At 39.6% G+C, this 15,599-nt stretch overlaps 1 protein-coding gene across 1 annotated transcript in view; it reads right to left on the bottom strand.

The window, feature by feature from the left end:
* LOC130216850 (arf-GAP with Rho-GAP domain, ANK repeat and PH domain-containing protein 1-like) overlaps positions 1 to 15,200 on the bottom strand; it is a 122,875-nt gene extending 107,675 nt beyond the window's left edge. Inside the window, exon 1 of the mRNA XM_056448730.1 lies at positions 14,899 to 15,200. The gene's annotated coding sequence lies outside the window, so the exon portion shown is untranslated. The remainder of the gene's footprint in view (positions 1 to 14,898) is intronic.
* Positions 15,201 to 15,599: the final 399 nt, after the last annotated feature.

Genomic DNA, 15,599 nt, shown 5'->3' with positions numbered 1-15,599 from the left:
TTTGAGATTTAAGATTTCTAAAGACCCCGGGGATACCCTGGAGAGAGCGAGAGAATCAGGCCAGAAATTTTTTTTTAAATATTTTTAACACAGCACACAAAGTTAAAGAGGGATATCCTCATGTAAAAATACATGAGGACACACACACACACACACACACACACACACACACACACAGAGTTGAATATCCCTCCTAGGTTTAAAAACTAGACGCTCCACATTCACAACTGGATCTTCAGGTCACACACGTCATACACGGAAAAAGTATTAAAACACACACACACACACACGTCATGACCCTGAAAGAGCCAGGAAAATAAATCACTGCCTGCAACCAAAATGCACACACTAACCATTCACACCATCACAGAAAACGACAAGAACATAAAAATAAATAAAACTTAAACATCACAGCTTTTCATAACACTTTCAACATAATAAATAGATGAATAAACAATCTGAAGCATCCGATTAATTGAAATCGAATCGCAATTTTGAAACTTTGCAAGAGACTGTGATGTGAAATATATCTGTATTATTTCATTTCCCCCGCTATGCGTGACTGCCGTCTGTGTGTGGCCAGTCTTACTAGCCAATTAAGTGAGCACACTTTCTCCTGACCAATCAGAATTGCGCGGATGTGGAACGCCCACAATAAAAACAAACACACAATAAAGTGCAGACGAGTGACGAGTGCAGGATGATTACATTTGCTGCTTCTGAAGCATTAACAGATTAATTCATAATAATATGAGAATATTTTGGTTTCAAAGTCACAGACACCAAAAAAAGGTCATTTGTAAGAATTGTTGTCACAGCATGAGGAAATAAAGCAATCAGCACCTAAAAAAGCACCACAGGCGACTATATGAGGAGTGTCCTGCTAAAAACTCAACTGATAGTATTGTCAGTGAACCTGAATCTATAGCAAGCAACAGCAAAGTACAACTTCAGAGTTGCTTCAGTCATGTTAGTCTGCTGATAATTTTAATAACTATTATTTTTTTATATTAAGATACACCGTCTCCCTAATTTGAGTTCAACTTGTTTATAGACAGGTAAGGTCATTTGATTTGTGTTTACTGAAAAGTGAGTGTTTCATTTCTAAAGATTTAAAATAAATCAGTTTCTTCACACTCACTGCGTTTTACCTGAAGCTCTACAACAAAATTAAATCGCAAATCAAATCCAAATCACAATATCTGTTTAAAAAAATTGCAGTTAGATATTTTCCCTAAATCACACAGCTCTAGTTTGAACTGTGGGGGACACCGGAGCCCCCATGCATGCAAGGATCGCTGGTCTTACTCTCTCATGCGCTTTGTCCTAAAGCAGGGCTCAAAATTGCAACCGTTTTAGTCACATATGCGCCCAAAATTTTTATTTTATCTATGCGACCTCAAAATATATTTGGGAGCATTGGTGCGACTGCATAAAATTGGTGCCGTGCGACCAGTTTTCACTGAAAAATGTTCACTGCGTGATTTAGGAGACATTCACGCAGTGTGCATCTTAGAACTCACAAACACAGCGCTCAGGAATGGTTTAAAACAGTTTACATGTCAACTTGCTGCAGTAAACAAAGCCCCCAATGTCCCGCCTTCAAGCTCTTCTTATTGGCCCCACTGCTCTAGAACTGAATGCAAATGGATTGGTTAATATCAGCTGTCAATCACTCAGTTGATGCCTTTCTTCAGATGACAGGGAGAGCTACAACCGCGAACATGTAAAGCACTGGATACGAGAGAATGAAAACACTGACAGATTTAGTTTTAGAAACCACCTAAAGTTACAAATAATGGCACATCTGATTACTGATCATGTGCTGAATGTTAATCCAGCATCTACACTTTTCCAAGAGTGGATAAAAGACTTCCACTGGGTTAAAGTCCGCTATGAAAATGACTAAAGCATTAATAAACCATAAAGCCGGTGTGACAGAGTTTGCAGGTAACAGCGTTTGTCAAATCTACACATTTTAAGCAAGAGAGGTTCTGTTTAATCCTTCTTTTAATCTTCAGAATGTTGTCAGCTGTGCAGGTGGCAGCTATATGTCAAATGTAACACCACGTTCCCATCGCAAAAGGGCTTGGATTCACTAAGATCAAACTAATATTGCAGCTCATGAAAAGACCGGTATTGCTATTAAGATGACGTATGCAAATAATAAGGTATATGTCAGTATTATCTGTGCAATATCAGACACCAGCCGTGAGAACAGTTATTGTTAACTAAGTTTCATTCATGTCAAGCAGTGCGTACAGGGCCGGTGGGCGCATGCAGATGTCATTTTGTTTGTTTGTTCGATTGTTTAGTGTTGATTTCCAATGCAGTAGATCTGTTCATATAACGTTAAAACTTGTAGTAATGCTGCTTATAATTGGTGGGTGCGACAAAATTTTTAAAGCACCAGTGGTACCAAGTAAAAATGTTAATTTGGAGCCCTGTAAAGCCACTACTGTATGCTTAGTGTTTGGCCGGCAGCAGGCAGGAATTATTACTAAGCCGTACTGACATGCTATTTCAGAGCGAATATTCGGTGAACAATATAGGGAGCACGTCACAGGCTGTCATTGATCAGAAATGACCCAATGTGAATATAAATCCATCCTGAAGATCCTCAGTAAAGCAGGCTAGGCGGAATACCGCTATTTACTGATGTTCTGTTGTTAAACTAAATATAAATGTACATTATGGATGCTGTAAAAGGCCCTTATGAAACTGAGAATAGTCACATCAGTCTTTCACCGGGAGATTTCAGTGGCTGAACAACACTTCTGTGCATATAACCCATTCATAACAACCCAATCTACATCAGCTCTGCGTGACTAAAGAGATTTAAAACAGAACATGACCTGTCTAACAGAGACACTTCAGCCATGGTGTCGTCCAGCGTGCAAAACTAACTCCAATATTGATTTAGGAGTTTAAAGAGTTTTGATTCAGCGTTTGTTTTTACCGCTGTGACTGTCTAGTGTGCACATAAACACATGTACACGCAAATGGCACATCTATGTGATGTATAACGGCTGCAGAGCTACAAATCTACAGTTTGGGTTATTTATCAGAATTATGAGAACTATCAGCCTGACAGTATTTAATAGGATGATCATTTGTTGAGTCTTCTGCCTCACCCAGAATATAAACACATATAAACACATTTAGATCATTTACTTTAATCAGTACTATTGGAGTGTGAAGAGACGTTCAACACCAGCACAACAACACATGTCTCTGAACACCATCACCTACTGCAGCTTTCACATATTTCTGTTTGTAAATATTCACTTTCAATAATGCATTATTATTTTGTAGATTTCATTGAGGCCAGAAGCTGTTAGCACATTTTAAATGAAGCTGTTGTCAAGCACTGTTTGGCCAGAGTTCAGTCTAAATGCTGTTAGCTGGAACAGTGTTTTCACACATGTCAGCAGCAGAGTAAAGTGATGAAGACTAGACGAGCTCCCAAACTGTGAAGCTCCAGAATAAAGCTGATGACTTTTTGTGCATGTCGATATCATTTTACATCACTATATTTACTGTCTGATCATTGAGTAAACGATGAGCTGATTTGAATACGAGATGTTTCAGCACGAGCACTACAGGAACACCAGCAACCTTCATCTGTTTATTAAACTCTCTGACTGATGCAGCTCAACAAGAGAAAGTGGAGTGGAGAAGTGAAACAGCAGCATGTTCGGGATTATGAGGATACATTAATGCTGAAGTTTTCAAATCCTCAATAAAACTGATGCGCGCACACACACACACACACACACACACACACATATGCATGCACACACAGATTCACAAATATATTCACACAGACACACACATACATCGTACACACATACATAGACACACACACACACACACACACACACACACACATACACACACATACATATATTGAAACATCTGTTTATATTTCCCAAAACAACTGACCACAAAGTTATGGGAGCAGAAAAATATTAATCTGTAAACATGTTTTGTACTTTAAATGAGGAAAATAAAGATGCGTTATGGATGTGACCATAAAAGTCTGCGAGTTTCCAGTGTAAAACATACTTTGTAGAAATTTTGTGAATTAAACTGCACAACCCAAAAGAAACAATGCTAATAAAAGGGATAACAGTTGACTCACTACAGAACAACAAATCATTGATTTTATATTTTGGCATATATGAGGAAAACAGTGATGTTATGGATGTGACATCTCTATGTTAAGAATGTGACTTTGGTAAATCAAATATAATAGTTTGAAAACTTTGACAGAGACATTTTTGAGTGTTTCTAAAGTACTGTAAAATACTTGCTTACACAAAAACCCTAGAAACAGTTTCCGTATTTTGGTGAACATTTTTTCATGGTAAGGTTGACATTTGCATGGAATTGCTCATATATATGAGGGCTCGAAATTGCGACCGTTTTGGTCACATATGCACCTGAAATGTTATCTATGCGACCTCAAAATATATTTGGGAGCATTTGTGTGAGTGCATAAAATTGATGTCATGCGACCAGTTTTCACAGCAAAATGTTCACCACATGCGCAGATTTAGGAGATATTCACGCATTATGTCTCTTTGCACCTAAAAACACCAAACGCAGCTCTCAGGAATGGTTTAAAACATGTCAACTTGATGCAGTAAACAAAGCCTGCAATGTCCCGCCTTCAAGCTCTTCTTATTGGCCCACTGCTCTGGAACTGAACGCAAATGGATTGGTTAATATCAGCTGTCAATCATGATAAAAGGGAGCTACAGCTGCGTGAATGTAAAGGTCTGGATACGAGAGAATGAAAACAACACTGACAGATTTAGGTTTAGGAGCCACCTAGAGTTACATAATGACACATCTGATCAGTGATCATGTGCTGAAAGTCAATCCAGGATTTACACTTTTCCAAGAGTGGATAAAAGACTTCCAGAGGTTAAAGTCCGCTATGAAAATGACTACAGCATTCACCGTAAAGCTGGTGGGACGGAGGTTTCAGGTAACAGTGTTTGCCCCTGAATCTACACATTTTAAGCACGAGATGTTCTAACATTATTTAATCCTTCATTTAATCGTCATGATGGTGTCAGTAGTGCGACTGACACCGCGTTCACCATCGCTAAAGAGCATGCATTTACTGAGATGAAACTAATATTGCAGCTCATGAAAAGACTGTTACTGCTATTAAGATGACGTCTGCAAATAATAAGTGATATGTCAATATCATCTGTGCAATATCAGACAGCACCAGTGAGAACAGCACAGTTATTATTGTTAATTCAGTTCATCTCAATCACGTCAGGCAGTGTGTGCAGGGCCGGCGAGCGCATACAGAGTTTTGTTTGTTGGTTAGTTTTGATTAGTGTTGATTTCAAATGCAGTAGATCTGTTCATATTAAACGTGTAGTAACTGTGCTCAGAATTGTTGGTGAAGGCGACTAAATTGTCAAAAAAGTTAGGAGCACCGGTGCTACCAAGAAAAAAAGGGTAATTTCGAGCCCTGTTAGCGGTGGGCCGTTATCGGCGTTAACGTCAGACTCTTATCGGGCGCAAAAAAAAAATATGGCTGTTAATCTATTCTCAAAGTTGGGTTGGGAGCTGGGTCTATTCTACTCAAGCTATGATGACTTTCACCTCGATATTTCAGCGTGGATGTATCCCTGACCGGTGAGCCGTCTGACAAAAGAGTGCCCTTCTGAATCAAATCAGCAGGAGGCCCTTCTGGATCTTGACTACTGACTACGCTTACACGGACATCAGTAATCTAGTTATCTGCCATTATAGTTATATGGTGTTTACGTGAAGTGCTTTCATGGAAGAGTTTCCTGTAATTTTGGGTGACTTTAACTGCAGTTCGGCAGTTTCACCTTCACTCATGAACATTTCATGCATGCCCCCGTGACAAACTGGGGTATTAGACGCACATAAGGAGTGAGGACTGGCGAGAGTGTTATGGAATTTAATAACGCACGCTGAATGAAAAGAAAAAACTTCTGCATTTCACGGTGTGTGTGTGTGTGTGTGTGTGTGTGTGTGTGTGTGTGTGTGTGTGTGTGTTGCTTTACTGACAGCCGCTTGTGTGAATCTTGTGGAAAAAATATGGCGAAAAGTCTTACATGACTGTAATAGTTTGATGGCAGTGTTTACTTCACTACATACAAAATACACACACAGACACTGTCACACACACTCACTTATACTTACCACACTCGCATACACACACACACAAACATACACACACCCTCACACAGAAATGCGCACTCACACATCTTTATATGTATGCACACAGACATACATTTAGTCATGGATACACACACAGGCACGCACACACACACACACGTCTTTATATGCATGCACACAGACATACATTTAGTCACTCTCTCTCTCACACACACACTCTCGCTCTCACACACACACTCACACTCACACACACACACACACACACACTCACACTCACACTCACACTCACACTCACACACACACACACACACACACACACACACACTCACACTCACATACACACACACACACACACTGTTTCCTTTGTGTTTGTTTCCAGCTATGGCGGCAGGCCTTTTTTACACAGATCTACCAACTACCTGTGGGGTTATTTCATTGACAAATGTCGTGAGCGCAGTATTAGAAGTCGAGATCCCATATATATAATAGCCTACAGCATGCGGATCTCTTTGCTTGCGCTCTGATTTTTTCTGCTCGTGCACAAAACTTCTTGCCTCCCCCTCAAATATAAGCCGCTTCAAGAGCACGCAGATCTTCTTGTGCGCTCTCAAATAAACACTGCTGAGGTGCGATTTAGTGCGTTAATGTAACGAGGATGTCTCCAGCCTTTATTAGATTTGCTAGGAATATTTATGAATGTCTCCGGTAATAATGCGTCCTGAAATAAAGTAAACAGCTATACTGTACGTCGTGTTTGCTGGCCTCACGCATAACGCACCTGTCACAGTCAGCCAGTCAGCACGTCACCTTAAAGGGTTAAACAAATGACGCACAGCACAACTACGGTTACAGAAAAGTTCACACTGTTATAATTCACTTACATTTTAATACGCTTTGGTGCGATTATCACCTGCTATTAGAAAAGTAGAATGTTTTGAATGAGAAGCTGTAATGTAGCCGTGGCGGGATGAATCCTGGCCTGGTGCCCCGCCATGGAAGAATGAATGTAGCGGAAACCATTTGTATATATATATGTGTGTGTGTGTGTGTGTGTGTGTGTGTGTGTGTGTGTGTGTGTGTGTACGTATGTAACCATTGGACATTGGAATTACAAATATGTGCATATATGTTCAAATATATTATCCATAATATTATTTATGCTTATATATGCCCATATATATATATATATATATATATATATATATATATATATATATATGTATGTATGTATCTTTGTAATATATGTATGAATCTTGGCGTGGCGCCCTGTCATGGAAGAATGAATGTAGCAGAAACCATGCACACACACACACACACACACACACACACACACTTCTATGTAATGCACTCAATCTACATCCACTTAACAGTGTGAGACTTCAGGTGAATCTTCAGTCCATACAGTAATTGTCTTACCTCAGTTTACACTGTTTATAATAATATAATAACTGACACTAAATTCTCTGAGGGAGGAATCTGACGTACACTTTATATCAAACATTAAACACACACTCTTCACTTGCGTCCATTTCACAGACCCTTTTTTTAAATGTCATTTAATACAGACACCAAAAAAACACGACGTCTTTGAAGCAAACACATTAAAAACCAGCTCTCTCTCATAAAGCCCACTCCGTCTGAAAACCCCCGTGAGTCACAAACACCGGCCCACCTTCATCTGTCAGACGAAACGCTTTAAACCCAGAAAACAAGAGGAGAATTAAACTACTGTGTAATTACAGGCCGTGAAAGGCTTCACAGGCTCTATAAAACGCTGCACTCAGAGCGACACGTTCAACAGAAACAGGATGAAAACTGCGAACAGGCTTCTCAGTTGTGGTTAAAGTCTCACTAACACATGCTTACAAAGTCGCACAAACACACGCGGTGTGAAGTTTTGACCAGCTAATCAACAGCTCAATGGATGCATGAAGTGCTCCACGTTCACACACACACAGCCTTCAGCACATAAACACTGCACTATCGGCTGCTCTCAGTTACAGCTGCAGTAGGTGATGGTGTTCAGAGACATGTGTTGTTGTGCTGGTGTTGAACGTCTCTTCACACTCCAATAGTACTGATTAAAGGAAATGATCTAAATGTGTTTATATGTGTTTATATTCTGGGTGAGGCAGAAGACTAACAAATGATCATCCTATTAAATACTGTCAGGCTGATAATTCTCATAATTCTGATAAATAACCCAGACTGTAGATTTGTAGATCTGCAGCAGTTATACATCACATAGATGTGCCATTTGCGTGTACACGTGTTTATGTGCACACTAGACAGTCACAGCGGTAAATACAAACGCTGAATCAAAACTCTTTAAACTCCTAAATCAATATTGGAGTGAGTTTTGCACGCTGGACGACACCATGGCTGAAGTGTCTCTGTTAGACAGGTCATGTTCTGTTTTAAATCTCTTTAGTCAGGCAGAGCTGATGTAGATTGGGTATTTATGAATGGGTTATATGCACAGAAGTGTTGTTCAGCCACTGAAATCTCCCGATGTAAGACTGATTTGACTATTCTCAGTTTCATAAGGGCCTTTAACAGCATCCATAATGTACATTTATATTAAGTTTAACAACAGAGCATCAGTAAATAGCGCTATTCCGCCTAGCCTGCTTTACTTAGGATCTTCAGGATGGATTTATATTCACATTGGGTCATTTCTGAACAGTGACAGCCTGTGACGTGCTCCCAATATTGTTCACCGCTACTCTGAATATTGGCTCTGAAATAAGTGTAATTCCTGCATGCCGCCGGCCAAACACTAAGCATACAGTAGTGAGAGAGTAAGACTAGCAATCCTTGCATGCATGAAATATTGCACATTATAATGGGTTCTGCTGCTACACAACTGAAACATGCTAGATATAACCCAGTTGTTCATTCAGAATTGTGGTATTATAAAGTACTGTAAAGTTTTCTAACTAGTGAACGACATGATCTAGTGGGTTGTCAACTGTCATTGTTAAAGGGTCATGAAACAACACAACACATGTTTTGAGATGTTGACAGCCATATGTATGTGTCCCAGGCTGCTAAAACACACTGCTTTGGTTGTTTTTGTGTTATTTCCAGCAAATTCGTTCTTCCAGTTTTAAAAGAAAGTTTGAAGCTATATCACGGCGATTAGATCCTTGTGTGTATTGTGTGACTGGATGTCTGTACCGGCGAGTACAACATGACGCGTTTGAGTGTGCAGCATTAATTCATGAGAAAGACTTGTTTCCGACCAATCAGCACGCTCTATTGTGAATGAGGTGCAACTTCATTAATATGCATGATATAGCTTCGAAGACTATTTTAACCTGTTAACAGTGTTCAGTGAAAAGCCACGTTGTGTTGCCAGCCGTAATTAAAACAAGTGGAAGAAGAAGAACTGTTTGGAGACATGGGTCGTCAGTATTGCGTTTATAAATGTGCTTTTGTTTCCATTTCCCTGCTATGAGAGCGCAGCTGGACTCACGTGTGTGGATTACAGTGGTCTGCTAACACGCGACAAAAATACATTTGTGATGAACATTTCTTTCCCGAGAGCTTTTCGCATCTGGAAATGGTGAAATCCGCATTTGCCACTCATCTCCTTTTGCTAAAGATGCGGCTGCAGTTGGTGTTGATTGTCTTGACTCTACAGATTTGGTAAGTGTGTGATCAGTGTTCTTTGTTTATGTTTATTCAGATGGCAAAGTTAGTGTCATCAGCAGTAATCTTTCAGTTTTTAAAGACAAACCTTAATCAAATTGATTCAGTTAGTTTACAGTAGGTTAATATCACTACAATATGATGGGCTGAAAGATGCGCTGTAAATGTTGATCTCCGAATGTAAACATGTAAACACCGCAATCAAACTATTACCGTCGCGTAGGATTTTTGCCACATTTTGTCACAGGATAGTCTAAACACACACGGTTTTCTGATGCTACCTACCGAGTGCATCTAAGTTACCAAGAAATGCAGTGGGGGGGGGTTTTCTCCCATACAGCATGTGGTATCTAACATTCTATTAAAACCACACTTCTCCAGCAGTTACTTGCATCCAATATCCAATATCTCGTTTGTCACGGGGGCATGCATAAAATGTTCCTGAATGAAAGTGAAAGTGAAAGTGACAAACTGCAGTCGACAAATTAAAAACTTGGCAAATAATTAGATTACTGATGTCCATTTAAACATAGTCACTGTCCGTCTGTGTTTGTTTTGCCTCTGTGAAAATCTGCGCGTGCTCACACTGAAACTCCCCTTTTCATGCAAACCCTTCCCTCTTTCACCACTCGACACTCCCACCCAAACAAAAGCTGCACTTTTTCTGACTTTTTTCAATCTAGAGGTGTGAAAACACCCTGCTGAGACGGGGGGGTTCATGGCCTTTTAATGTGCACGTTCGTGTTTCAGGAGGTGGCTTTGGACGGCAGGGGAGGCACTGTGTTTCAAACATATTATGCTAACCGGTTAGCATTTAGGCATTTAGTTAGTTTGCACTAGAAAGTCACTGGTTCGAGTCCCGGCTGGGTCAGTTGGCGTTTCTGTGTGTTCTCCCCGTGTTGGCGTGGGTTTCCTCCGGGTGCTCCGGTTTCCCCCACAGCCCAAACACATGCGCTACAGGGGAATTGATTAACTAAATTGGCTGTAGTGTATGAGTGTATGAGTGTGTGTGTGTGTGTGTGTGTGTGTGTGTGTGTGTGTGTGTGTAGGGGAATGAGTGTGTATGGGTGTTTTCCAGTACTGGGTTGCGGCTGGAAGGGCATCTGCTGTAAGACTCCATTTCAGAGGTCGCCACAAAGGAATGAACCACCAACTACTCCAGCATATGTTTTACGCAGCGGATGCCCTTCCAGCCACAACCAAGTACTGGGAAAAACCCAAATAAACAGTAAAGCGTAATATACACTAGACTTTATTTCATCTATAAGATATATGATATTGCTCTTACTACACAGCCCTAACATTATGAGCCAGCTGTTGTGTGACTAATAACATGTTCCCAAATCAGCTGATGTTTGGTCATATTCAGATGGTTAATTGTGCAGTAACCGACTCTGTAGATTTAACAGAAGTTCTAGTTCTCTTTTTGTTTATCATTCAGTACCAAAACCTCCAAACAGCAGTACTGGTGGTAAATCAACATCTGTTTTTTTATTTTTTAAATGCTATTTTGGTAGTTTTGTGTGCAGAAACACACACATACAACATGATTCTCAAAGTCTCGCTCATGCATATAAACTGGAAATGGAAAGTGTGTTTGTGGCTATTTAAAAGTCACTGGTTCGAGTCCCGGCTGGGTCAATTGGCGCTTCGGTGAGAAGTTTGCATGTTCTCCACGTGTTGGCGTGGGTTTCCTCCGGGTGCTCCGGTTTCCCCCACAGTCCAAACACATGCAGTACAGGTGAATTGGGTAGGCTAAATTATCTGTAGTGTACGAGTGTGAATGAGTGTGTATGGGTGTTTCCCAGAGATAGGTTGCAGCTGGAAGGGCATCCGCTGCATGAAACATATGCTGGAAGGGTTGGTGGTTCATTCCACTGTGGTGACCCCTGATGAATATAGGAACTAAGCTGAAGGAAAGTTAATGAATGAATATATTAGTGGGGACATGGCCTAGGTTAAGGCTTTAAACAGTAATTCTTTAAGCTGAATACTAGTCATTCATTCATTTTCTTTTCAGCTTAGTCCCTTTATAAATCTGGGGTCGCCACAGCGGAATGAACCACCAATTTATCCAGCACATGTTTTATGCAGCACATGCCCTTCCAGCTGCAACCCATCTCTGGGAAACATCCATACACACTCATACACATATGTACAATTTAGCTTACCCAATTCACCTGTACCACATGTGTTTGGACTGTGGGGGAAACCGGAGCACCCGGAGGAAACCCATGCAAACATGCAAACACAGCTGGGTCAGAACATTTTTCACACAGAAACACCAAACTGACCCAGCCGAGGCTCGAACCAGCAACCTTCTTGCTGTGTGGCAACAGCAGTACCTACTGCGCCACTGTGTCGCTGCTGAATACTAGTATCTTGCAAAATAAGTTTAACGTCATTATAAAATAAGTGTAAAATGTTATTATTAGTAATTTATTAGTTTATTTGTATTTATATCGGTTACATTCATAAATTAGTTGGAAAAATCTTCTTTATATTTATAAAAGAGATCAAAATTTCACAGAAGGGATAATCATTTTTAATGCAACGATGGGGACTTATATTGTGACTTGTATCGACCCAGATTTACATCATGTGCTGCATTTGATAATAAGCTGATGTAGCCAATAAAAAGGTGAACAGCTCAGCACGCAAACACACACACACTGGAGGTGTTGATTCACTGAGAGAAACACAGGCATACTGAGCTGCTTCAGTGTTTATAACAAACATCAGCCTGATTAACATTCCAGACACATCACAGGACCAGTTAACCCCTCGACACGTCAACACAAACCCCTTCAACGCTGCGCAGCACACACACACACACACACACACACACAGCTCTCCATTATGAGCATTAGAGGAACTGAAATCACCTTCAGCATGTAGAGCTCCACTAATGTGTGCGTGTGTGTGTGTGTGTCTTTAAGAGCTCAATTAGTTTCCCCACAACGCCTGTGAAATATTGTGGCTCAGACCACATCCATACACACACACACACACACACTGTTCCTGTCTGTCTCAAACACACTCCCATGTTTCACTACACTCTACAAGTGAATCTTAACACACATACCTACTACTGCTGTCTGTGTTTTTCATCTCAACAAGTGCATCTCTGAACACACACACACCCGCCCACACACACACACACACACACACACACACACACACACACACACACACACACACACACACACACACACACACATTCTGTGCATTTACAAGAAAACAAGACAAACATTCCAACAACTGAGCACCCAGAGAATGAGAGAAAAACACAGAGACAGACAGAAAAACAAAAACACAGACAGAAATACCCAAAACATGGAGAGAAAATATGGTGAGACGGGCAGAAAAACAAAAACAGAGAGAAAATAGAAAGATAGAAAGACAAAATTAGAGACCGAAAGAGAAAAGGAGTGAGCACAAAAACAGAGACAGACATGGAAAAGGGAAAAACCGTGACAGAAACACAGAAAATGCAGAGAACGGTGTAGAAAAACAGGCAGATATAACGTCTAATTAAGATAAAATTGCTTTTATATTCACATATTCAGACTTTCTTCTTAACAATATAATAATAATATTCAAGAAAAGTATTCTTTGCAAATTCTTAATACTGAAATCATACTAGCAACCAATGACTATTAAAGTACAACACTATTTACATTCAATTATATAGTCCTAATGTTATATTGGAGTCATTCTTCTATGCCATTTCAGACTGAATATTCAATGTACCATGGTAAACAATATAGGAAGCATGTCACAAGTTGTCATCTGAATGAATGTGCGAATATAAAACCTTAATTAACGTATATAACGGACAGAATATACACAGATAACCTCATATAGGAGTGTGTGGGAGATAATAGTAGCATATTTTAGTGAATAATATATTCAACAATACTCCAGTCTGATGAAACTGAGGTGAAGTTGGTTTTATATTCACATATTCAGACTTTCTTCTTAATAATATAGTTTCAGAAAAGTATTCTTTGCCATTTTTAAATAGGAAAATCATATTAGCAGCCAATGACTATCAAAGTATGACATCATTTACAGTCAATTAAACAGTGCTAATGTTATCATGAAGTCATTGGTCCATGCTATTTCAGACTGAATATTCAAAGTACCATAGTAAACAATATGGGGAGCATGTCGCTGAATGAATGTGCTAATATAAATCCAACTTTACCTCAATTAATGTATATAACGGACAGAATATACACAGATAACCTCATATAGGAGTGTGTGGGAGACAATAAACGCATATATTGGTGTATAATATATTCAATAATACTCGAGTCTGATGAAACACAATGGAGTGTATGTGTGTGTTTTCAGATTCACTTGTCGAGTCTAATGAAACACTGGAGTGTGTTAATTGAGGTGAGTTTGGGTATATATTCACACATTCAGACTTTCTCCTTAATAATATAGTTCAGAAAAGTATTCTTTGCAAGTTTTAAATAGGGAAATCATACAAGCAGCCAATGACTATAAAAGTATGACACTATTTACAGTCAATTAAACAGTGCTAATGTTAGTCTGAAGTCATTCCTCCATGCTATTTCAGACTGAATATTCAATGTACCATGCTAGACAATATAGGGAGCGTGTCAGAAGATGTCGCTGAACGAATGTGCTAATATAAAACCAGCTTTACCTCAATTAACGTATATAATGGACAGAATATACAAATATAACCTCATATGAGAGAGTGTGGGACATAATAAACGCACATATTGTTGAATAGGTTAATACATTTAACGACACTTGAGTCCTGAAACATGAAAACAGACCAGAGACAAACTAATGGAGCGAAAGAAAAACAAACATAAAACAGAGGCATAAATAGAAAATAAATGACAGGATCAAAATCAGAGAGACAGAAAATAGATTTAAAACCACCAAATACGAACATTTTTTTAAACCCAGGAGTGATTTATATTCAATACAATATCCCTGAATTCGCGTCTCATCAAAATTCACCTCAGAAACACGCCGATTTTCAGACCTGGAGACTGTTTATAATATCTGACAGATATTTACCGGTTTTCCTGGACTTTTGAAGAATATCTCGTCGAGATTTGGTCGAGTTTATCGGGTAAAACCATCCGTGTTTATTACTCCGTCTTCTGACTGAAGCGTCGAGCGCGCGCAGGAGTTGCAGAAACTCGTGAAGAAACAAACACACGGTCCGCTGAATACTGATGAAACACACACTTCCAGGAGCTTCCACTTCGGTTCTCGCTGCGTTTTCTGCAGTTTTTCCTCCGCCAGGGTTTCAGTAAATCCGCTCAAACACTGAAAGAAGAGCCGCAAAAAACTTCCGCAGGCGCGTCACAATACCGTGAACGCGACGCGACAAATACCGCTAATGCCGGTTGCTAAGACACGCAACGGTCACGTTCTTGCGGGGGCTGAGCTGAGGGCTGAAACTCCCATGACTTTTTGTCACTTTTAGGATATAACTATAATAATTCAACAACATGTGTAGAACATATGCTGATTCATTTCTGGTATACAAGAGCACATTGTCTTTAGGAATTTGTATTTTAAAATACTATTATGTTAATAATTAGGAACTCGTCATATAGTCTATCTGTGATTGGTCAAGTTTGAGCAGCGCGGAGAAAAGTAACATGTTTGGTGTGATGTTAGCGATGACGCTGACAAAAAATATTCAAGTAAATTTACAATATCAATTTAAATCATTTTTGTATTTATTTATATGTTTATATATTCATCTT

Source organism: Danio aesculapii, chromosome 23 (genome assembly GCF_903798145.1).
Source record: "Danio aesculapii chromosome 23, fDanAes4.1, whole genome shotgun sequence".
In the NCBI taxonomy this organism is placed as follows: domain Eukaryota; kingdom Metazoa; phylum Chordata; class Actinopteri; order Cypriniformes; family Danionidae; genus Danio; species Danio aesculapii.
This window is presented reverse-complemented; position numbering and strand designations above follow the sequence as displayed.